This window comes from Oreochromis niloticus, unplaced genomic scaffold (genome assembly GCF_001858045.2).
Source record: "Oreochromis niloticus isolate F11D_XX unplaced genomic scaffold, O_niloticus_UMD_NMBU tig00006606_pilon_6612427-7070595, whole genome shotgun sequence".
Classification (NCBI taxonomy): Eukaryota; Metazoa; Chordata; class Actinopteri; order Cichliformes; family Cichlidae; genus Oreochromis; species Oreochromis niloticus.
Window position 1 is genome coordinate 71,185 of NW_020328083.1, and position 22,953 is coordinate 94,137.

General features: G+C 41.7%; 2 long non-coding RNA genes across 2 annotated transcripts; both read right to left on the minus strand.

The window, feature by feature from the left end:
• Positions 1–280: 280 nt before the first annotated feature.
• Positions 281–4,097, minus strand: LOC112845296 (uncharacterized). The gene is made up of 2 exons (XR_003218101.1): positions 4,021–4,097; positions 281–405 (listed from the first exon to the last, which is right to left on the minus strand). It is a non-coding gene; the product is annotated as an uncharacterized LOC112845296 (long non-coding RNA).
• Positions 4,098–4,179: 82 nt separating this feature from the next.
• On the minus strand, positions 4,180–5,830 carry LOC109199666 (uncharacterized). The gene is made up of 3 exons (XR_003218098.1): positions 5,349–5,830; positions 4,938–4,970; positions 4,180–4,293 (listed from the first exon to the last, which is right to left on the minus strand). It is a non-coding gene; the product is annotated as an uncharacterized LOC109199666 (long non-coding RNA).
• Between the last annotated feature and the right edge of the window lie 17,123 nt (positions 5,831–22,953).

Below are 22,953 nucleotides of genomic sequence, written 5' to 3' on the forward strand. Positions count from 1 at the left end.
AGAGTCACAGTGCACTCAGCTGTTTGTCTGTTTGCACAGTGAGTTTCTTGGAGGGTCTGAATTGTTTCTTGATGTTGAGTTTAAACAGACGTAGAAATGAAAACAGAAAACTTCAGTTTGAATTGTAGAGCAGCTTACATGAAACTGTCAGTGTGAAGGCATCACTCCATCCTGTTAAGAGATAGTCACTGCTACCCCGACATCTGTAGTCTCCACTGTGGGACACTGAAACTCTGCTGATCCTGTATTCACTGGATGTTGGAGGGCTGTTTGTGTTGGGTGCTGTCCATTCATATTTCCACACCTTTCCTTCACCTCCCTGAATCTCACATCTGAGAGTGATTGTCTCACCAGTGAATATCTGAGACCAGCTGTGCTGCAGTTTCACATCGATCCTGTTGGAAACTTTCCACAGCAAAATTTCTCAGTTAGGACACAAAGGGAATGAACATTTTGATCATCCCTGTAGCTGAATCTCCTCCTGCTGGCTGATTGAAAACTGAAAAGAAAAATATTTTCTATAAAAAGGCCGATTAACAAGAGTCAGAAGTTTGCAGCTTGAAATCCTAACAGAACAAAAACAGATGCAGAAATCTGAAATGAATGTTTTATGTTCACCTTTCTGTTCAGATCAATAACTTTAAAACAGCTGAACTCATTTCAAGCATTTATCCACTGATTCAAATATATAAAAGAGGATGAAGTGGTTTCCAGTAACAAGGAAAGGTGAGCAAACACTGCATTAATGAAAACATTCACTATTATTTCCATATTTATTTTCAGAATGGAGCTCAAGGTGATGATCATTTATATGAAAAAGTCATTTATGGCCCACCTGTCAGGTCATTTATGGGGGATAATAAAACGAACATAGTTTTATACCAAATCACAATCATGCAGTGGTGAAGGCTGGGAGCCTGATACCCAGAACGGAGATGTCGGAGTGGGAAACTGGATGTTTTCACCTGACTGACTCTAAATCTACTGACAGGAAAGGCCAAGCCCTGACCTGGTGCCCCTCCCCTGAAACATGGCTGTGTTTATCACCTTATGATGACATTGTTCAGGTGGAGGGATGCGGTAAATAAATATGAATTATTTTCAGAAAGAAAGTTAAAGTAAAACTTTCATTACCTTGGCTAAGATTGGTGATTTATACATGTGAATTTCACACATTATTTGCACCATTATTGTATCAATGAAATGTTTAAAGAATTCATTGCTTCACAGGTTGTGACCATGTCTTAGCTTATCAGGAGTTTTGCCATGTCTGAGTGTCTGTGTGCAGTCAGTGAAACCTGTGACCAGTTTTCTACCAGGACTGAGTCACTAACACCAGTACAGAGGTCTGATCACCCAGTAACTGCAAAATATACAGAAAACACACGTGCTGCTCACATCTGTAGTACACACCTGAAAATAGCAAACCACACACGTGTCAGTCATTATTATTATTATTATTATTATCATTATTATTATTACTATTGTTATTATTATTATTATTATTATTCGGTCGTCACAGATAAAAATGTCTGCTTTCAGGATATGAAAGTCTTTACACACCTGGCTGTATTTAGAGCGCTTTACTAATCCCTGGTTGGGCCCGTTAATAATTACGTGATCATCATGGGCCCCGGGGCCTCTTTGTGGTCCTTCTGTGAGTTTTGTCCTTTTCTGCTGATACAGTTTGCTGGACCCCTCCTGCTCTGTCGGCTCAGGTTGACTGACAGTGTGGGTCATAACATCTGACACTTAACTCTTCATGGTCGTCTTCAGGTGTGGTCATGCTACCCTAATCCCTCTTTTTGCAAAGTGGGCAACAAATCTGAATAACTTTAAGAAAACTGGTACTAACCCACAACAGTAGATTGCCGGTACCCCCATAAATAGTGCTTGTGCCTCGTCATGAGGAATAAATATTGTAATAGCTAATATTGTGTTTGCTTGTTGGCTCTATAATTAAAAGCAGATCCCCAGAAACCTCCTGATTGTTGGGCCAGCTGCTCCTCCAGGGGATGGGAGGTGTTTGGACGCTGCATTAATGCATCACCCGTTTCTTTGGTCCTGCCTCAGCTTGTAATGTGTGTCTGGCTGATCAGTGTTGGCTGATTAACCACAGCAATGTTTGTTTTTAACATATTTTCTCAGATATTTTTCTTTCTTATAGAATCTCATATATATTTATTGTATCCCTCTGCCTGAACAATGTCATTATTAGGTGATTAATCCAGCTGTTTCTCATTGGTCAGCTACAGCTCATGCCATCAGTTTATCACAGGATTTTTTTTGTATTTACATAAAAACGTGTTTATGAATCACTGAACTATACATTAAATTTCTAACTGATTAGCTACAAGATGTTATTGTTGTTATTATTATTATTATGAGAAATTCGACAGCTGTTGAAATTTTGACAAAACTACAACAGTTTTATTAGCCCTTATTAGATGCTTGACAGGTCCATAAATTACTTTCAGATTAAATGTTTAAACTCACCAGTTTCCTGAATGATGACTGGGTCACTTTGTGCTATGAGTGAAGTTATGTCTGTTCTCCATCCTCTGCATTGGTATTTTCCTCCTTTAGACATCCTGATCACTTTATCTGATCCAACAGCTTCTGTGGACTTCACTGCAGATGAGGTTTCTCTGACCCACTCATATTTTAAGTCAGCAGAGTGTTTCACATCACAGGTCAGTGTCACACTGCCCCCTGCTGGTATGGTTGTGTTGTCTGCTGTTACAGTGACCTTCACTCCATGTCCTGTAATAAAGAAATACAAAAAAACAAAAAAAAAAACCAAAAACATTTGATGTAAATTAAAGTGAAAAAATATCACAACACAACTAAAAGTTAGTAGAGTTACATATTAGAGAGCTTCTAATTTCAAGTTTTACCATAAAAACATCAATTGTGAGAATATTTGATGAATCTAAAGAGGATATAAGTCTGGAGTGTGTCGTGATCCTGGTTCTGACTTTGTGTTTCTGAGTTTTTTGAGGTTGAATTCTTTGTTTGTTCATGTTTGCAGTTTTAAAAAAAGATCTCTATTTATTTTTGAGCATTTTTAGAGCCTTTAGTTCTTCTTATAATTTAGTCTCAGAGTTTCATTTGTTCCATCAGTGTTTCCTGTCTCATCCTCCTGTGTCAGTTCCCATTTGTTAACTTTATTACTGTGTCTGTTTCCCTGTTTAGTTATTAATCTACACTTCCTGTTTTATTGTGGTAATTTTAATGTAACATTTTATTTAGTCATTTGTTTCTTGTGTCTTATGTTGAGTTTTACTTCCCTCTCGCTGGTGTTTTAACATATTCAGGACTATTCATGGTGCCATAGATTCACCTCATCCTAAGAGCATCATTCTGACTTGTGGTAGTTTAAGTTGTTCTGTTCCTCCAAACATCCTCCTTTAATTTTATTTCACCACAGATCTTCTCCATCGTTATGAATCTGTTGTATTCAGAGTAACTTTGTTGAAATTCTTCCTCCACACCTTTAGCTGAAATATTATCACACAGTTCTACAGTGAAAATGTTTTTGATGGCATATCAAAGAAAAACACTAACACTCGTCTGAAGACAGGTTTATAATCTCACTCAATATTTAAAACAAACAAACAGATTACAGATGAAGCTGAAACACAAATCACAAATCAGTGTGTGTGTGTGTGTGTGTGTGTGTGTGTGTGTGTGTGTCCTCATCTTTCATCACATTACAGGATGAAGAAGTTTGATGTTTTCTTTTCTGCACAGTTCAGATCAATAACTTTAATCAGCTGTATTAGGTTCAATGATTTATCCACTAATTAAATACAAAATGTAGAACAAAATTTTCTGAGACAATTTAAAGGTCACAAACGCTGCATTAAGAGATTTCACATATTTAAAAATAATTATTCGTGGTAGAGAAAAGATGAGGTCACATCATTCACGTTTTACATTACCAGTTTTTTAGAGAGAGTTTTCTCAAACTTTGAAGAACCCAAACTGTTTTAATCCAGATTAAAATGTTAAACTCACCAGTTTCCTGAATGATGACATAATCACTTTCTTCTGTGAATGAATTTGTCCCTTTTATACGTCCTCTGCAGCTGTAGATGCCGCCTTCAGAGGTCATAAGTTCTCTCTTTTATTCACCAGCTACTGCGGTCTTCTGATTAGAGTCAAAACGGGGTTCTCTGAACCACTCATATTCAAAGTCAGCAGAGTGTTTTACATCACAGGTCAGTGTCACACTGCCCCCTGCTGGTATGGTTAATCTGTCTGCTGTCAGAGTGGCCTTCACTCCAAGTTCTGTCATTTAGAAAAAGATCAAAAGTATAAAATTGATGCTCTGAATGTTTGATGCAAATTTTAAATAATGTGAGTCATCTGTTGGAGTTGGAGTTGCAGCCACACAATTCAACACACTGAACATCTACACAGACTTTTGGAGTGACGTGTTAGACAGCTTCCAATCAAAACACCAAATGAGGGATGAAGGTAACAAACTCTATGCTGAGCTCAGAGCAGCATTTGGTTACCATGTTTGATATTGGATTTTCCTTTAATTTGTCATCAGTGTTTTATAACTCCAAGAGGTAATCAAAAAAAATCCCACTATATAATCCAGCATACATGCCAACAACATAACTCAGTGAGATAATCTGCACTACACACACTGTTGATATTTTCAGATCAGATAAACATGAAAAGAAAATCCACATGTATGAAGCCACAGCTCTTCAGTAAACATACAGTTTGTATCGTGGGTGTGTGTTTGAGTGCTCACACACTTAACATGGTTATATTAACATTTTAACCAATAATCTCAATGAAATGTTTGGTTTATGATACAAAATATAACACAGAGGACGTCATTTAGAGCAACACAGGAGAAGCTAAATACTAGTTAAGATCAACACATATGATATAAATGGAAGAAAAACATTTCTCACCTTCAGTGTTTCCATGGATGACTGTACTGAGCACTAAAATAATGAATGAAGCATCATCAGACATTATACAACTGACAAAATCAATACAATAAATATATAAAATGAGGTTGTTTTTTAAAGGTAAATCTTCAGATTGCACAGTTATTACTCATCACCGAATTTATGTGTTTCAATCAGCTGTCAAACAGGCTGGAAACATGAAGAAATCTTTAAAAAAAACATTAAAAGTCAAACAATGTTTAAATAGTGTGAACAGTAAATGTAATGTATGCAACAGTTTAAACAGTCGTCTGCTGTGCTGAAGCTGTCAGGTAAACAGGTTAAAGCAGTGATACACTGTAATTGTCACCAGTGAGAAACATTTTCCTTCATCGCTGCCATTCAAACAGTAAAGGTGTGTATTGTACTCACAGAATAACCCCAGCAAACAGAGCAAAGAGTGCCCCATCCTCACGTCCAGCCCTGCACGCTGATCTGCATCTAATCTCAAAGTGTTCGACTTTGCATTGATAATAAATGCAGAACAAAGAGAAGCTGCACTTAATGTAGATAAGACCAGAGTTTATATTCAGCTCCTCCTTCTATCACCTCTCTGTGCTTCCTTCCTTTTACACCAACCTCAAACAGCTCCTGTAGCTTTGACCACAGCAGTTGTGTGACGTGTTCACATTTCCTGTCCACTGCAAACATTTAAGCTTCTTCCTGTTTTGTGTTCCTACCTTTCTCTGTGATATACAAAGGTGCTCTGTTGCTTAGTGACACACGTTGCAGGTCATAGTTTTGTCTTTGTTGTCGTGTCCTGTGGATCCTGCTGGAGTTTTCTTCTTCTGCAGACTGAGAGTCATCTTCTCAGCCAGCATTTTGATATATTCATGGTGTCATAGATTCGCCTCATCTTAAGAGCACCGTTCTGCCTTGTGGTTGTAAAAGTTGTTCTGTACCTCCAGATATAATTGTTACAAAAAGGAGCTTTAAGTTTGGAACACACACACACACACACACACACACACACACACACACACACACACACACACACACACACAGCTGGTACAGGCAGCTCAGGGTGACACACTTGTTCTCCATCCTCGTTTACCTGCACATAAAAGGACCGACTCGTCGTCCTTTTTCATTTCTTTTTCACATTAATAACTATAAACAGTAAATTAGCAATCAAAGCACAATTTACACACCAAGGTGTTATTTATAGTGAAATGAAGGGCTTCAATGAAAAAACTGGTCAGTAAATATTTTCTCATGTTTTAAGAAGCGTTGAGAACAACAAACCAGAACGCTGATCTTTTAAAACTCTGAGCTCTGTATTCTGCCTGTTTAACGTCTCACAGTCTCCTCATCATCTGCCTGTGCTGTCAGCTATCAGGGCTAAAGCATGTGATCTGGAAGGCAGCTCATATCTAGCTTTAATTGTTCTTCCTCATTTTAGTTCTGCAGGCAGATGGAAAAAATGAAGTCACTGTTTTTTCTAAGTGCAGAGATGGTAGAGAAAAGCCTGCAGCTATGTCATCACTAACAGTTATACCACACACAAATATTAACACAGTATTTCCCACAGTGTGTGGAACATAAAACCTTTCTTAAACACTGAGCAAAAATATGAAGAAATGTAATTTTGTTTTCAGTTATTAGCTTTGAATAAATTAACTTTGGTGCAAATAATGGTTTCATTTACAGATTTTTTGCCAGTGAAGAACGATGATGTTGAATTTACTAAATAATCTCTTTCTTTAGCGAGAGACTCTTTTATATAGATAAATGAATATTTACAGCATGTTCATGCAGAGACTCTTTTCTGCTTTTCAGCATGAGAACAACTTTTCACAGCTTCTCTTGATGCCCACATACTCTGTCATCACCACAGTGATGCTACTTTTGTCTGTTTTCACACAGTGTTGAGATACTTAATGTAGCATTGATAATTATCACTGTTATTCCAGTACAGGCTCATCATATAAACATGTGTCATGCAGACAGGTCAAATTTCCACTGTGCTCTTTGTCTGCGTTCCTTGTTAACCAATATGTGTGTGTGTTTGCGTATAGATATATATATATAGATATGTAGATTTAGTGTGTATGGATGCATGTGTATTTTTACATGTGCTTGCATGCACATGTCTATATTTATAGATACTTATAGATATCTATCACTTATATAGTAATAGTAGCAGCAGAATAGTTGAAATGTATTACTTGCATATTTCCACAACGCTCTATCCATAACACATACTGTGCATGTGTGTACATAGAACCTCAGCTACCGTTGTATATAGTGCATCATCTTAGTTATTTTGTATTTCTTGACTTTATATTCTTTATAATCTTTATATTCTTATATTCTATCCTTTGTATTCTTCTGCTGTCTGTACCTGAGCTTTGGTAATGCACACATTTCTCTGCCGTGGGATCAATAAAGTCTTATCTTAACTCTCTACTGTGAGCTGATAACATGAAACACAACATCAGCTACACTGAAGACTTCAGGCTGAAACCACAGGCTGCATTTCCTCTGTTCATGGTGGCTCAACCAGAAACCATGAGGCCTGTCAGTGGATAAAAATAAGCCTGTGGGAGAATAGATGGTGACCACCAACAGTCTTTCACACACATGTGGGCCAGTCAGAAGAGTAAAGACATTATTGTTTGCAGTTTAAGAATAAGAATAACTTTATTTATCCCAAGGGAAATTCTTTTGTCATGTACATGCTCAAAGCAGCAGGAGAGACAGAGGAAAAGATAGATAAAATACATAATATATACAATAATAAGAAGAAGATTAATTTTGTAATACTCTCTGATATTGCCTCTTGAATAAAACATAATGAATGCATTTCTTTGCAGATCTGAATTTATTAGATTTTCCTTTCAGTGCTTTAAAAGTTTTACATCACAAATAAATGACATTTTCCATTTGCAAAGAATTTCAAGAGTTTTATTCAAAAATGCAAACAGGTCAAAAACAGCCTGCCCTGCTGATCAACGACATTAAATGTTATCAGATCTTTCACTGAGGTTATTACATTTGACTGTGCACAGTGTATTCAGACACATGATGGCAGTGCTGAGAAGTAAAACAGAAATGGGGCTGTAACAGCAGCACAATAATCACACTCAGGGTCAACAAACAAAACCTTTCAACTGTGATTCAGTCATTCAGCTAATTTCAAACACTTTAATGAACTGAATTATTGCTGATCAAATAAGAAAAATACACTAATAACAGTAAGCTGTGAAGAGCTGTAAATGTTCACTTCTTCTTTTTCATTAGTGGCTGAGAACCAGTATAAAGTTGTATTACTGCCACCTACACAGCTGGAATGGTAACAGCAGACTCCAAATACTGTTTGTCTTTCAGCCTCAGAGACGCTGCAGAATTTCTGTTTCCTTTAAAAACTCTAAAGTCCTCTCACACCACCATTATTGACCCCCTGCAAAAAAACGTTTAACTGTCCATTTTTCTAATGTTTTTTTTCTTCTTTCAGTTCATTTAATACCCACATGTGCTGGTTTGGAGATGAATCTAATGTCCTTTTTCTCCAGCAGGTGAGGAAGCAGCAAGAGTGCTTCATAGAGTAAATCTGTTTGAAGTGTAACTATATAAGCTAGGAGCACTTAAACTGCATCTGAATAAATCAAAACAAACTGTTCTTCAGGCTTTTTTGTGCAGAATGAGAATTATGTAAATGGCGTCATGATAGGCGTGTATGTCCTGACCTTTGACCTCTACCCTGTGTAACATGTTGACCTATGTTTGCATCAGCCGCTAGATGGCACTGTGTTGCGGAAATGTGTGTATTCTACTGGCGAGCAAGAAGCTCCAGAGGAAAAAATGATAATAGGAAATAAAGTGGAATCGGAACAGAGATCGGTGTGTGCGTGCATTTAATAAGAAGCTCGGTATACAGACAAAGATAACACATGGTGTCAGAGTAGCGGTTTTCTACGCAATCCCTCGCCGTCGGACAGCGCAGACATGGAGGCTTACGGCGTTCCCACACCGCGCATGGATTGGGACTCTAGCAACCTGCCCGAGGCATGGCGGCGTTTTAAGCAGCACGCCGAGCTAATGTTCGCTGGTCCTCTTCGGGGGAAGGAGGAGGCAGACAAATGCAGCTACCTTCTTCTATGGGTCGGTGAGAAAGGACGGGACGTCTACAACACGTGGACGCTCACTGCAGACGACTCCCGAAAGCTTCAGACGTACTACGATAAGTACACTGATTATATCACACCGAAAGCTAACCCAATCTACGCCAGATATAAGTTCCATGAAAAGATGCAGGGTGAAAATGAGGCGTTTGAACAGTTTATTACAGAACTGAAACTGCTTGCTAAAGACTGTGGGTACCCAAATACAGATGAAATGGTCAGGGATCGCATCGTATTTGCCACTAACTCGCCACACGTCCGAGAAAAGCTACTCAGCCAAGGCGCAGACCTCACGCTAGAGAAAGCTATAGATATAGCACGATCACACGAGCTAGCAAAGCAACAGCTAAGATCTATGGGCCACCCCAGGGGCCAAGAAACTGTGCACGCCATCGGCAGGAAACCGCACAGACAAGAAAATGAAACAAGAAGCGTGAAACCAAAAGGACACGCTAATGTAACGCTAAAAGCATGCAGCTATTGTGCCGGACAACACACTAATAAAGACATCTGCCCAGCAAAAGGGAAGCAATGTGCAAAATGCAAGAAAATGAACCATTTTGCAAGAGCATGCAGGTCAAAACTCCCTTCGCAGGCAAAAGCCCACCTCAAATCAGTACACACTGTGAGAGAGAACATAGAAGTGACAACTGAGGACACAGATGAGGAGCAAGACTGTTTCTACATTGATAGCATCACCATAGAAAATGAAGGAAGACATGATGAGCAAGCATATGCAGACATGCAACTTGGTTTCCCCCCACAGGCAGTGAGGTTTAAAGTTGACACTGGGGCACAAGCAAACACAATTCCAGCCAACATGTTCCAGACACTCTTCCCACATGTGGCACTGAAGCCTGTCACACACAAGCTCACAGATTACGGGGGACACTCACTCAGCGTGGAAGGGAAATGCCAGCTAAAATGCAAACACAAAGACAAAACCCGCACGTTGGAGTTCCATGTTGTTAACACAAGCGCCCCACCTGTATTAGCAATGAAAGCTTGCCGTGACCTTAACCTGGTCAGGATCGTGATGGCAGTGACGGAGGAAAGAAACAAGACAACCAACAGTTCGCAGGCAATACTAGACGAGTATGCTGATGTATTTAAAGGGATAGGAGAATTTCCTGGTGAATGCAGTTTCCATGTAAACCCAGACGTCGCACCCACAGTCAGCCCACCTCGTCGGATTCCCATCGCTCTGCGAGCCCGACTCAAAGACGAGCTTGACAGCATGGAAAGGAATCAAATCATATGCAAGGTCACAGATCCTACGGACTGGGTGAATGCACTTGTTGTCGTGGAAAAACCCAAGACAGGCAGACTCAGAGTATGTCTGGACCCCAGACCCCTCAACAAGGCTATACAAAGACCCCATTACCCTCTACCCACCTTGGAGGATGTCACCACAAAACTTGCTGGGGCCAAGTATTTTAGTGTTTTGGACGCCAGATCAGGCTATTGGGCCATTAAGCTAAGCCACGAATCATCTCTGTTAACCACATTTAATACTGTGTTTGGCAGGTACCGCTTCCTCAGGCTGCCTTTCGGCATAATCTCAGCCCAGGATGAATTCCAGCGACGTGTGGATGAGACCTACGAGGGCCTGAGGGGCGTGGCAGCCATTGTGGACGATGTGTTGGTCTTCGGAGCAACCAAACAGGAGCATGACGACAACTTGAGGGCCATGCTGCAGCGCAGCAGGGAGAGAGGTGTAAAACTGAACCCTGACAAGTGCACCATCTGCGTCAAAGAGGTCAGTTACTTCGGTCGCACATTGTCACACGAAGGACTAAAACCAGATCCACAAAAAGTAAAAGCAGTCCAAGACATGGCGCCCCCACAGAACAGGGCAGAACTGGAAACAGTGCTGGGGATGGTTAATTATTTAGCAAGATTTGCCCCACACCTGTCAGAGATAAACGCGCCGCTCCGCCAGCTGTTAAAGCAGGACAGCGAGTTTGTATGGGACAAGAACCATGACAGATCCTTTCAACAAATGAAGGAGCTGATCACTAGAGAACCAGGCCCAGTTCTCTCCTTCTTCAACCCCAAGAAAGCGCTACGACTCCAGGTTGACGCATCCAAAAGTGGCCTCGGTGCTGTGATGCTGCAGGACGGCAAGCCAATCGCCTACGCATCCAAGTCACTTAACAGCACTGAGCAGAACTATGCCCAAATAGAAAAAGAGCTGTATGCTGTTCTCTTCGGCTGCAAGCGGTTCCACGAGTACATGTACGGTCGACATGTGACCATTGAATCGGACCACAAGCCACTAGAGTCCATACTCAAAAAACCACTAGCATCAGCACCACCACGGCTACAGAGGATGATACTACAGCTGCAAAAGTACAACATCAGCATCATCCACAAGCCAGGGAAAGACATCCCGGTAGCCGACACGCTCTCCCGGAAATCCATAGAGTTCCACGATAAATCACTATGTGACGGGATGGATGCGCAGATCCACTCAGTCCTCAGCAACATGCCTGTCAGCGATCAGAGACTCTCAGAGATAAGAAACGAAACAGCCCAGGACCCTCAGCTCAACACTCTGAGAAGGACCACATTGAGTGGATGGCCGGATAAAAGGTCTCAATGTCCGCCTGACATCCAGGAGTTTTGGAACCACAGGGATGAGATCTCACTGATAGACGGGATCATGTTTAAAGGTGAGAAAATGATCATCCCAAAAAGGCTCAGAAAGGACATGATAGACCGGATTCATTCCAGCCATATGGGCATAGAAAAGAGTAAAAACAGAGCCAGAGACCTTCTGTTTTGGCCAGGCATGGGAAAGCAGATTGAGGAAGCAGTCGGAGCCTGCAGCACATGCCAGGAGAGACAAACTGCTAACCCCAAGGAACCCCTTCTGTCACATGCAATACCAGAGCGACCGTGGCCGGTCATAGCCACCGATCTGTTCACTTGGAACTCGGAAGACTACATCATCATCGTAGATTACTACAGTAGATTCTTCGAGTTGGAAAGACTGCACAGCTGCACTGCGGAAGCAGTGATCCACAAACTAAAGTCAGCCATGGCCAGGCATGGTATTCCAGAGTCAGTGATTAGTGACAACGGCCCGTGCTATGCTTCAAGTAAGTTCCAACAGTTCGCAAAGTCATGGAGTTTCACCCACACCACTACTAGCCCCCATTACCCACAGAGCAACGGCCTAGCCGAAAAGACGGTCCAGACAGCAAAAAAACTACTGGACAAGGCCAAAGCTGAATATAAGGATCCCTACTTGAGCCTATTAGAATACCGGAACACCCCTGTGGACAACTTAAAGTCGCCTGCACAACTACTCATGAGCCGGAGACTCCGCTCCATCCTCCCTGCAACACCAAAACAGCTGGAACCCCAAGTAGTTTGCCAGCAAACAGTGCGTGAGAGGAGAGAAGTCTGCCAGCAGCGCCAGCAGACTTATTTCAACAGAGCAGCCCGACCTCTGCCTCAACTATATCCTGGCACACCGGTCCGGTTCCGGCAACAAGATGGTTCCTGGAAACCAGCTGTGGTCACACGTTGTGCCGACACATCCAGAAGCTACAACATAACCACAGATACAGGACAAGTTTATCGCCGTAACCGCCGACACCTCCGCGAAAGCAGAAACAGCGTAGGAAGTGAGGAGTTCATTCAACCAACAGTCAACAGCAATGACAGCGCTGTGGTTTCTCAGCCCCCGCCTGTGGAGCCCCCTGATAAAGATATTACAACACCCGGATACACAACTCGATATGGGCGTGTTACTAAACCAAGACAGGTTCTGGACCTGTAATATTGTAAAGGGTGCAGGCGGATCGCTGCCCTAAGAAGAAGAAAAAAAAAGGCTGTTCACATGTTTGTTGTTTCAATGATGTCACTAAATGCATCTGTTTATTATGGTAATGATGTAGCCAGTATTGAGCCGAATGCTATGTTATTAATGGATGTTACTCAGGATGTTATTCCCGTAATTTCAGTTGCCTTACAAATTTTACAAGCCTGAGTTGCTTTGTTGTTTTTTTAAGAAGGGAGATGTAACATGTTGACCTATGTTTGCATCAGCCGCTAGATGGCACTGTGTTGCGGAAATGTGTGTATTCTACTGGCGAGCAAGAAGCTCCAGAGGAAAAAATGATAATAGGAAATAAAGTGGAATCGGAGCAGAGATCGGTGTGTGCGTGCATTTAATAAGAAGCTCGGTATACAGACAAAGATAACACACCCTGAGGGTGTAGTTGGGCTGTGGGACTTTGATGCCATGTTAGGGTCCATTTATATCAGGGAAAAGTCACTGTGAGTCAGTAAAAGTGGCTATTTTCTAAAGTAATGCTGTTCATCCCCAGATCAGATTTTCAGATATTTTTACGATCAATGCCAAGAAACACTGAAGCTGTTCTGGAGGCACATGATGCACACACACCTCACTGACACACTTTTCCTTTAATTTGTCATCTGTTTATGATGGCACTTTCAGAATAAAGGTGTTGTGTCAGCAGCCTAAGATTTTATGTCTGACACAATGATGAAATGATGAAATCAACCATGTGAGACAATGTTTTGCTTTTTTATACATTACATTTATTAACACTCATCACTTGTATATTTGTGAAGGTCCTTTGGAGTATTGGGACTCAGATTTAAGTAAAAATCTGTAAGTAATCTGGAACTCCACATATGTGTTCCTGTATATTGTTAAAACATATCACTCCCATTGAACCCATGTGGACCCATTGAACTGCACATCCTATTGACCAATATCACTCCTCCCAGTGGATGTAAAAATTCTCGCAAACATTTTAGCTGGGCGACTAGAATCGATCATGCCTTCAATTATTTCAGAGGATCAGACGGGATTTATAAGGGGAAGACGCTCACATTCCAACATAAGAAGACTTCTCGGTGTCATCCTCTCTTCAACATCTTCTAACATTCAGAAGCCATAATATCTCTTGATGCCGAGAAGGCCTTCGATAGGGTAGAGTGGGCCTATCTCCTCTTTTCCCTAAGACAGTTTGGTTTTAATAATAATTTTGTCTCATGGGTCAAACTCCTCTACTCCTCTCCGTGTGCCTCTGTCTGCACAAATAATCAAAGCTTCACTCCATTCTCACTCTTTCAGGGAACAAGACAGGGGTGCCCATCATCCCCGTTACTATTTGCATCAGTGATTGAACCACTCTCAGCAGCTTTAAAGATGGTGGAAGGATTCGGAGGGATTGATAGTTGGGGTATAAAACATTAGGTGTCCCTTTATGCAGATGATTTGCTTCTCTATGTTAATGATCCTTTATCAAATATCCCTCACATTTGGCAGTATTAGACTCCTTTGGACGCCTATCTGGATACAAGCTTAACATTTCCAAAAGTGAATATTTCCTTATTAACCAAATGGCTGCAGACATACCTACATCAACTACACCCTTTAAAATAGCCAACTCAGAGTTCAAATGTCTCAGCATTGCAATTACACCATCTCTGCGAACAATGCGAATACAGAACCTTACTAATAACAAAGGTTAAGTCTGATCTACAAAGATGGAACTACTTACCGCTGTCCCGAGCTGGTAGGATTCAAATTATAAAAATGAACGTATTACCAAGATATCTAAATGTTTTTCAGTGTTTGCCCATTTATCTTCCTAAATCATTTTTTACAGCTGTAAATGAAGCTATTTCATTTTTCAGTTGGGCCGTCAAACGTCCAAGGGCTAGTCGCTCGCTCCTCTATAGGGATAGAGCAGGATTAGTGCTGCCCAATCTAATTAGTTATTATTGGGCATCCAACATGCATAAAATATTATCGTGGTGCACGTCCTCTCAAACCAATTGGTGCCAGAGCGAAGTGGCCTCCTGCTCCTCGTTGTTACGTGCTTTAGCATGCAATGCCTTACAGTCACCCTCATTAAGCTTATCTTCCAACCCAGTTGTTGCTGGAACATTAAAAATTTGGTCACAAATAAGACGCCACTTCGGATGGCTCACACTCCCTCTAGCAACCACCATTTGCAACAATCAGTTATTCGCTCCAGCGAAGATGGACTCAAGATTCTCTGTTTTAGAAGATAAAGGACTTTGTAGTCTGCGTGACTTATACATAAATGGTATTTTTGCAAGTTTCGATCAATTTGTTTCTCGCTTTAATCTCAATAAATCTGATTCTCTTCACTATTTCCAGCTGCGACATTTTGCAAAAAAACACAACTTCATTCCCACATATCTCAACTCCCAGCGGAATAGACGTGGTTCTTAAAGCTAATACCCTGTTAAAGGTCCACATCGCTTACCTTTACAAACTAGTTTCTCCACCCAGTGAATCTTTTTCCACAGGGCTGAGATGAAATGGGAATCAGAACTCCACATGAGCTTCTCTGAGTCGTTCTGGGAGGGAGCTGTAGGGGCCATTCATTGGTCATCCAGTGGTGCCAGACTTTGATTAATACAATTTGAAGTCCTCCACAGACTATACTACAGTAAAGAAAAAATGTCAAAACTCTACCCAGACAAATTTGATGACAAATGCAATAGATGCTCACAGACACCTTGCAACCTTACTGACATGTTTTGGGCATGCCCCAAGTTTCTGAATTTTGGCATCAATCAAAGACTGCTTACATGACATTCTAGGACTCCTAAAAGTGGAGAAGATAAAATTTTCCCTCAGAGGCTCGTCTGATAGAGTCTTTGTTCACTGGAAACCATTGCTTAAATACTTAGAAAAACTACCAGCTAGAGAAATCTCTTTGTAGTCTATTATACAACTGTGCACAAACTCTTCTGTTTCTACCGGCAGTTGCTGTCCCATCTCAAAAGATTACTTCATTTAAGATACTCTAGTATTTACTCGGAATGAGGAGCAAGTAACCATTAATATTAATATTAATTTACAAGGATTAGCACTAGCACCTTGCTGTTTTTTTTAATTAATTATTTTTTTTAAGTGTGTGGGTTGATACATTTTTCTGTAGTATATTTACTTTCCAATTACCAGGGGAGGGGGAGGGTTGGGGGGAGATTATCCTTTCTGTATGTAATTATGTATTTTATAACTGTCTGGTATTTGATAAATAAAAGTTACAACATATCACTCCCATTGTTGCATTTATAATTGATTAAATACATCATAAAACATGCTGTTACTTTTGCATTTACCGCTTAATTAAATCAACAGAGAACACAGGACTGCATTCAGACCATATAACATCAGAACATGATTAAAAATGAGATTTTATTGGAAACTAAAATAACTGAAAGTCAACAAATTAGTTACAAATGGTGACAGGACAAAATAAGAAGTCACCAGTGTGCTTGTTGCTCTCCCACTTTATAAGACAAGGGCATGATTGTTAGTGAAAAGGGAAACCCATCTACAGCACATACAGTTGAGTTATTAGAGCACATGATCAGCAGTGTTTATGGTGATTTTGCAGAGGAAAATGCCAAGCTAGCTCGACCCAGCTGGTTAAGTTTACACCTGAGTGAGTGTTGTGCCCTTAAACAGGGGAAATAGTGAGGAGAGGTGAAAGAACGGCACAGACACGCAGCTCTCACTCTCACTCGTCTGTATTGAGTGAAGGAGGCGCGCGAACCCACCTACTGGAGCCCTGAGGCATTACCAATGGATCGACGCACAATCAACCCAGACAGAACTTTCACTACTTATCTCCCTCTATATTCCCACTGCATATTCTATTCGAAAACAGTCAAAGCAACAAATAAAACATTAATAAAGACATGACATGAAATGTAAGGAACAGAGATGTACAACTCCAAAACTAATCAAATTTATGAATTTATGATCCACCACATACTCCCCCTCAGAATAGATGTTGTCCTCAACATCCAAATGTGTAACATTTAGCACAAACGTGGAGTTATGACCATTAATATCACCAAAACCACATACAATAAACCATTGCATGCTATAACTGTTTCTTATACCTTATATGTACTCTACAAAAATAGTTTCACAAGCTGGAACTCTTTTCATACATTCTTTAGTGTGGGTTATTACCCAAAGTCTTTCAGTGTTCTCATACAGTCTGTATGAATTACAGTGTCCATGCAGTTACATTAACACAGTCTGCTGCTGGCTTGTAAACAAAGTCCTTTTAGTGCAGCTTGTCAAAGCAGTCACTCTCTCTTTTGACAAATGTCCATGAAAGTGATACAAGTGACCGTAGCCATGTGGTGTGCTTTGGATGTGTGTGTTAAGCTGCAAGCACAATATGAATCAGTTCAATGTCCAAAAGTCACTTTGAATATGAATTCTGTGTTAAACAGTCCATTTACTTGTGGTTGGTGTGGAGTGTAAGTACATTGTCTCTGTACAGTAATGTGTTTCGTGTGTGATCACAATGTTTCTTTTCACTCAAGTCCATACAGTTATCAGTGGCAGTATGCCTGAACAGTCCGTGGAACCATAAAGTGTGTATGATGTGATGGTGTTCTCAGGTTATAACAAGCTGGTGAACCAAGCCGATCATATGTGAAGATCTTTGGTGGCTTGCGCTCTCTACTCGGTCGCTGACGCTCTTGCTCACTGGTCCTGCTGTGTTTGTCTGGAACAGGTACAGGAACAGGTTCCTCCACTGATGGTTCCTCCACATAATTTTCATCTTGGTCAAGTAGTTGTTCACATTGGTTCAGTACTTCATGTTCATTCTCTGGCTCAGATGACATGTTTTCCACTGTTTGAAGGTGTTTGGCTGGTTCATCAGTGCTCATAGGATTCAGTGTCGGAGGGTAAAGTGGCTCAAATGGCTGCTGAGATGACACTGGATAGTACTCATCATCGTCATCCTCTTCCTCAGCTTGTTCCACTTCCTCACTTGTCTCCACAGCTCTTTTTCTTGTTCGTGGTCGCACTTCAGTTTCAACAGGCAGATGGTCACATGGCAGAAGAAGATTGCGATGCAATATTCTTGATCTCCCTTTTGCTTTCTCAGGTCTGAGTTCATAAACTGGGATATCTCTGCTGACCTGACGAACGACTGTGTGAACCACATCCTCCCAGTGGTTCCTCAGCTTGCCTGGACCTCCTCGAGGTGTCATGTTCCTTATTAAAACACGATCACCTGGCTGTAATACTGAGCTCCTCACCTTGCTGTCATAATGTCTTTTACTTCTTACAGCTGCTTTATGAGCGTTTTCTCTGGTGATCTCATATGCTTCTTCCATGCCTTGTTTCCATTTTACCATGTAGTCATGATGATTGCCATCTCCTTGTTCTGAGGTCAAGCTGAACAGCATGTCGATTGGCAATCGTGGGGAGCGTCCGTATAACAAGTAAAAAGGGGAAAATCCAGTTACCTCGCTGTGGGTACAATTGTAGGCATAAATCAGTTTGTTAAGCGAATCCTTCCAGTTAGTTTTCTGACTCTCTGAGAGTGTTTTCAGCATCTGGAGTAGTGTCCTATTAAACCGCTCCACCTGTCCGTTCCCTTGGGGATGGTAGGGAGTAGTCCTGGACCCAGCAACTCCACAGTAGTTTTTCAGTTGTGCAAACAGATGATTTTCAAATTCAGCACCTTGATCATGATGTATTCGTGCTGGAAAGCCAAATCTTAAAGCATAGTCATTAAAGATTTTGTCTGCAGCCGTTTTACCTGATTTGGAAGTTGTGGCATACGCTTGGGTGAAGCGTGTGAAATGGTCAATGACTACAAGGATGTATTCATAACCCCCCTTGCACTTGTCAAGGTGCAGGAAATCAATTGAGACAAGTTCAAATGGTTGAGTAGTGACAATATTAGTCAGTGGTGCTCTGCTCTCATGACACGGCTTCTTCTGTTTTATGCAAACACACCTTCTGGTCACATAATCCTCTACTTCCCGTTGCATATAGGGCCAGTAAAACCGGTCCCGTATCAGTGACAATGTTCTCTCTACACCTTGATGGCCCATTTCATCATGTAGCTCCTTTAGTACAGTACTTTTGTGTATTTCTGGTAGGACCAACTGTTTTCTGTTTGCTGTTTTTCTGTGCAAGATCCCATTGTCATCCATCTCCAATTTGTCCCACTCCCTCAGGAGACATATGATCTGTGGGCTGAGTTTTCTTAGTTCTGAACGTGATGGTTTTTCCTGTCCTAGTTTGCACTGAATTACAGGTCCAATAGTCGGATCACTTCTCTGGTCCTGTTTGATCTGGCCTTTTGTCAGTGGAATGATGGAAACATCTGTGGCCATGGCCGAACACCTGACTGAGACACCCATGGACCATGACACATTGGAGTCATCCTGCCTTTCCACTGCCTGTGTGGTTGCTCCAATTACATCGTATGCCATTTCCTCTGTGCATTCATTCATAAATGTTTCCATGTCTACTGGCATCCTTGAGAGGCTGTCTGCATCCACATTTTCTTTACCAGGGCGATATTTAATCGTGAAGTGGAAATCTGCCAGTTCTGCTACCCATCGACACCCTGTTGCATTCAATTTGGCAGTGGACAGTACATAGGTAAGTGGATTATTGTCGGTGTACACAGTGAAGAATGGTGCATAATATAGGTAATCACGGAATTTTTCTGTGACAGCCCACTTGAGAGCAAGAAACTCTAACTTGCCTGAATGCAGATGGTAATTCTTCTCAGCTGCAGTTAAAGTGCGGGAACCATAAGCAATCACACGAAGCTTTCCATTCTGCTTTTGGTACAACACGGCACCTAATCCCTGGTTTGACGCATCAGTGTGGAGGGTGAATGGCTGTGAAAATTCTGGAAAGCCTAGAACAGGGGGCTGAGTTAGACAGTCTATCAGCTGTTCCAGTGCTAATTGGTGCATGTCGGTCCACTCAATAGGTGTGCTCGAAGGGACACTACACCTGTTTCGCTGTGTTTGCCACTTTAATCTTGTGTTTCGCTGGGTCTCAGCATCTGCAGGTCCCTTGAGCAAGTCATACAGAGGATTTGCAATTCTGGCAAAATCCTTGATGTATTGTCTGTAATAACTTAATAGGCCCAACATTGCTCTTAGTTCACCAACAGTACCTGGCCGTTTGTTTTTCAAAGCTGTCACAGCAGCGGTGTCTGCGGGGTCTATCCTGCTTCCCTCTGCTGACACAATCCTGCCAAGGTACCTCACTTCTGTCCTGAACAGGTCGCACTTCCTTGGTTTGAGTTTGATTCCGTACTCCCTGAGTCGGCGCAGCACTTTCCTGACATCCTCAACATGATCCTCAAACGTTCTGCTAAAGACAAGGACATCATCGAGGTAAGGCACACATATTTCATCCCTTAACCCTTCTAAGCACTCCTCCATGCAGCGTTGAAATGCTGCTGGAGCATTCATCAGTCCAAATGGGATTCTGACCCACTCATACAGGCCCCAGGGGGTCACAAAAGCTGTTAGGTGTTTACTGTCTTTGCCCATGAACCCCTGGTGGTATGCTTTACCCTGGTCCAGTAGAGAAAAGAGAGTGTTGCCACCTAAGTTGTCCATGATGTCCTGTACTCTGGGAATGGGGTGGCGGTCTGGGTGAGTCTTCCTATTCAGCTCTCGGTAGTCAATACACAAGCGCAGTGTACCGTCTTTTTTTCTCACACAGACTACCGGAGAGGAGTAAGATGAGTTAGATTTTTCCACCCACCCCTGAGCTATTAGGTCCTGTAGGTAGTTTTTCATTTCCTGATATAAGGGTTTTGGTACAGAGAGATAAGTCCGTGTGACTGGCTCATTATCTTTCAATGAAATGTTCATTTGCAAGTTTTCAACACAGCCTATGTCATCATCAGATTTAGAGAATGACTCTGATTCTTCTCGTAACATCTGACTAACAGCTTGTCTCTGGTGGTCATTCAGGTGAGTCAAATCGACAGGTGGGTCCCATTGTGCACTTTTAGGTGTGTTCTCACCTGAGCTCTTAGCCTGGATGGGACAGACTGATGCAGTAGGAAGGCAGTCAGTTTTGAATACATTAGCAGGATATATTGACGCAACAGACTGCACAGTTCCAATAACAGTCCTACTTGGCAGTGTGATGTCATGGCTAGTGGGATTTTGTACACTAATGACAATTTTTGGTGTCATACCAGTCTTTACTAAAACAAGGGTATCACAGAACTCGAGTCCTTCAGGCCACTGTGGGTTCTCATGCGGCTCGAAGATCAGGGTTCTATCTTCTTTGAAAGGTGGGGCTTGCACTTGACACTCGATTTGGATGGAGCTGTGTTTAGGCACTTCAACTCTCTCATTTGTTGTTCTTACGCTGTGCTCACATGGCTGTCCCACTGTCACTGCATTAACAAAAGCTCTTGTCCTACTCTTTCTGAGGTGAGGAAAAGCTACTTTTACTGTTTTCATGAGTTTCTCTTTATTCTTATTGTTTGTCTGATCCTGTACTCTGTTTGCAACTAGGTGTGAAATCACATTAAAGCCAATTATGGGGCATGACTGTTGGTTGCCTTTTAATACTAACACAGGTATTAGCAGATCTTCATCATTAGCAGTAAGTCTGAAGCTTACCTCAAGCCAACCAATATATGGTATTTCCGTCCCATTGGCTGCTTCAAGTTGCAGTGGTTCAAGTGGGTCTACTAGTTCTGCTATATCTCTTAGTTGGACATCAGGCAAATGGGTCTGTTTCCAGGCCGCATCTACAGCACAAATTTGTGAACCTGTGTCCCAAAGTGCCTGGATTCTTTGGTTGTGCAGAAAGCACTGAATGAGACATTTCTCTCCTACAAGCTCTTTTACAGTAGGCGTCTTCACGGAGTTACTTCTTTTCCTACACTTTGGTTTGCAACTTGACTGTGTTTCCTGTTTCTTAATAGATGAACATGTATATGGCTTACAGTATCTTTTGTGCACAGACCAGTGAGTCTCTTGACAGTCTTTTGAGCAGTACAATGTTATTTTACAAACAGAACAACATTTTAACTTCATATTCTCTTCCTTTCCTTCACAGTTAGCACAATATTGGGACTTTTCAATGCTGTCGGTTGCCCCATGTCCCGTGGGAGCAACCTCCCTTAGTTTAAAGGGCTCCCTTTATCTGATTTGGTCAGTCTAGGTGCTTTACAACCTGCACGGAAATGCTCACTACTCCCACACCTAAAACAATGCTGACAATATTCCTCACCTGCCTGCACACATGCAAAACATCTGGGGCGGTGACGTGGTGAGGGATAATATCGCTGTGGTGCAAATCTTTGTTGAAACTGTGCTGTCCCATGCACATGCCCAGGTCCATGTGCTGAGTGGTATTCCTGTGCTGCTGCAGGAAGGTGCTGGTGGTAAAATGGCATGCAGTTTTGTTCAGCCTTAATGGGGAAGGGCTGCTGAGGTCCTGGGGTTGTCTTTTGAATGGTTTCTCTGATTTGGGAAACTTCAGCCCTCAAGTCTTTCAGCAGTACCATGTCAGCACGCATTTCTTTTATTTCTGTTAGAAGATCAGGGGGTAGAGGAGCTGGTTTCTCTTGGGCTGTGCTTCTCTTTCCCACTGGGGAATCGTTAGACTGGACAGTATTTACAGCTGTTACTCGTGATGGAGCGGCGTGTTTCTTTTTGTCCTGTCTTTCCTTTTCATTTGCGACTGCGATATTTACCTTCTCGAGCAATAACTCATCTGAAGTATTTGTTTGCAGGAGGTAAGGTTGCAGGTCACTTTTAATATTGTCATTCTGAAGACCAGTCAGGACAGTATGCATGAAAAGGCTCTGGACTAGTGCTGGGTCATACTTTAGACTGGACTCAACCTCCTGAGAAGCAAACAGGATTTTCTGTCTCAAGTCCATTGTCCTGATCAAGAAATTTTGGGGTGTCTCTTTACTACTCTGAACCTCAGAGGTAAGTTGTTTGTATAACTCTGTGGCACCTTTCTCCTGGTAATGAGACCTGAGGATTCTCCTAAGAGCAGG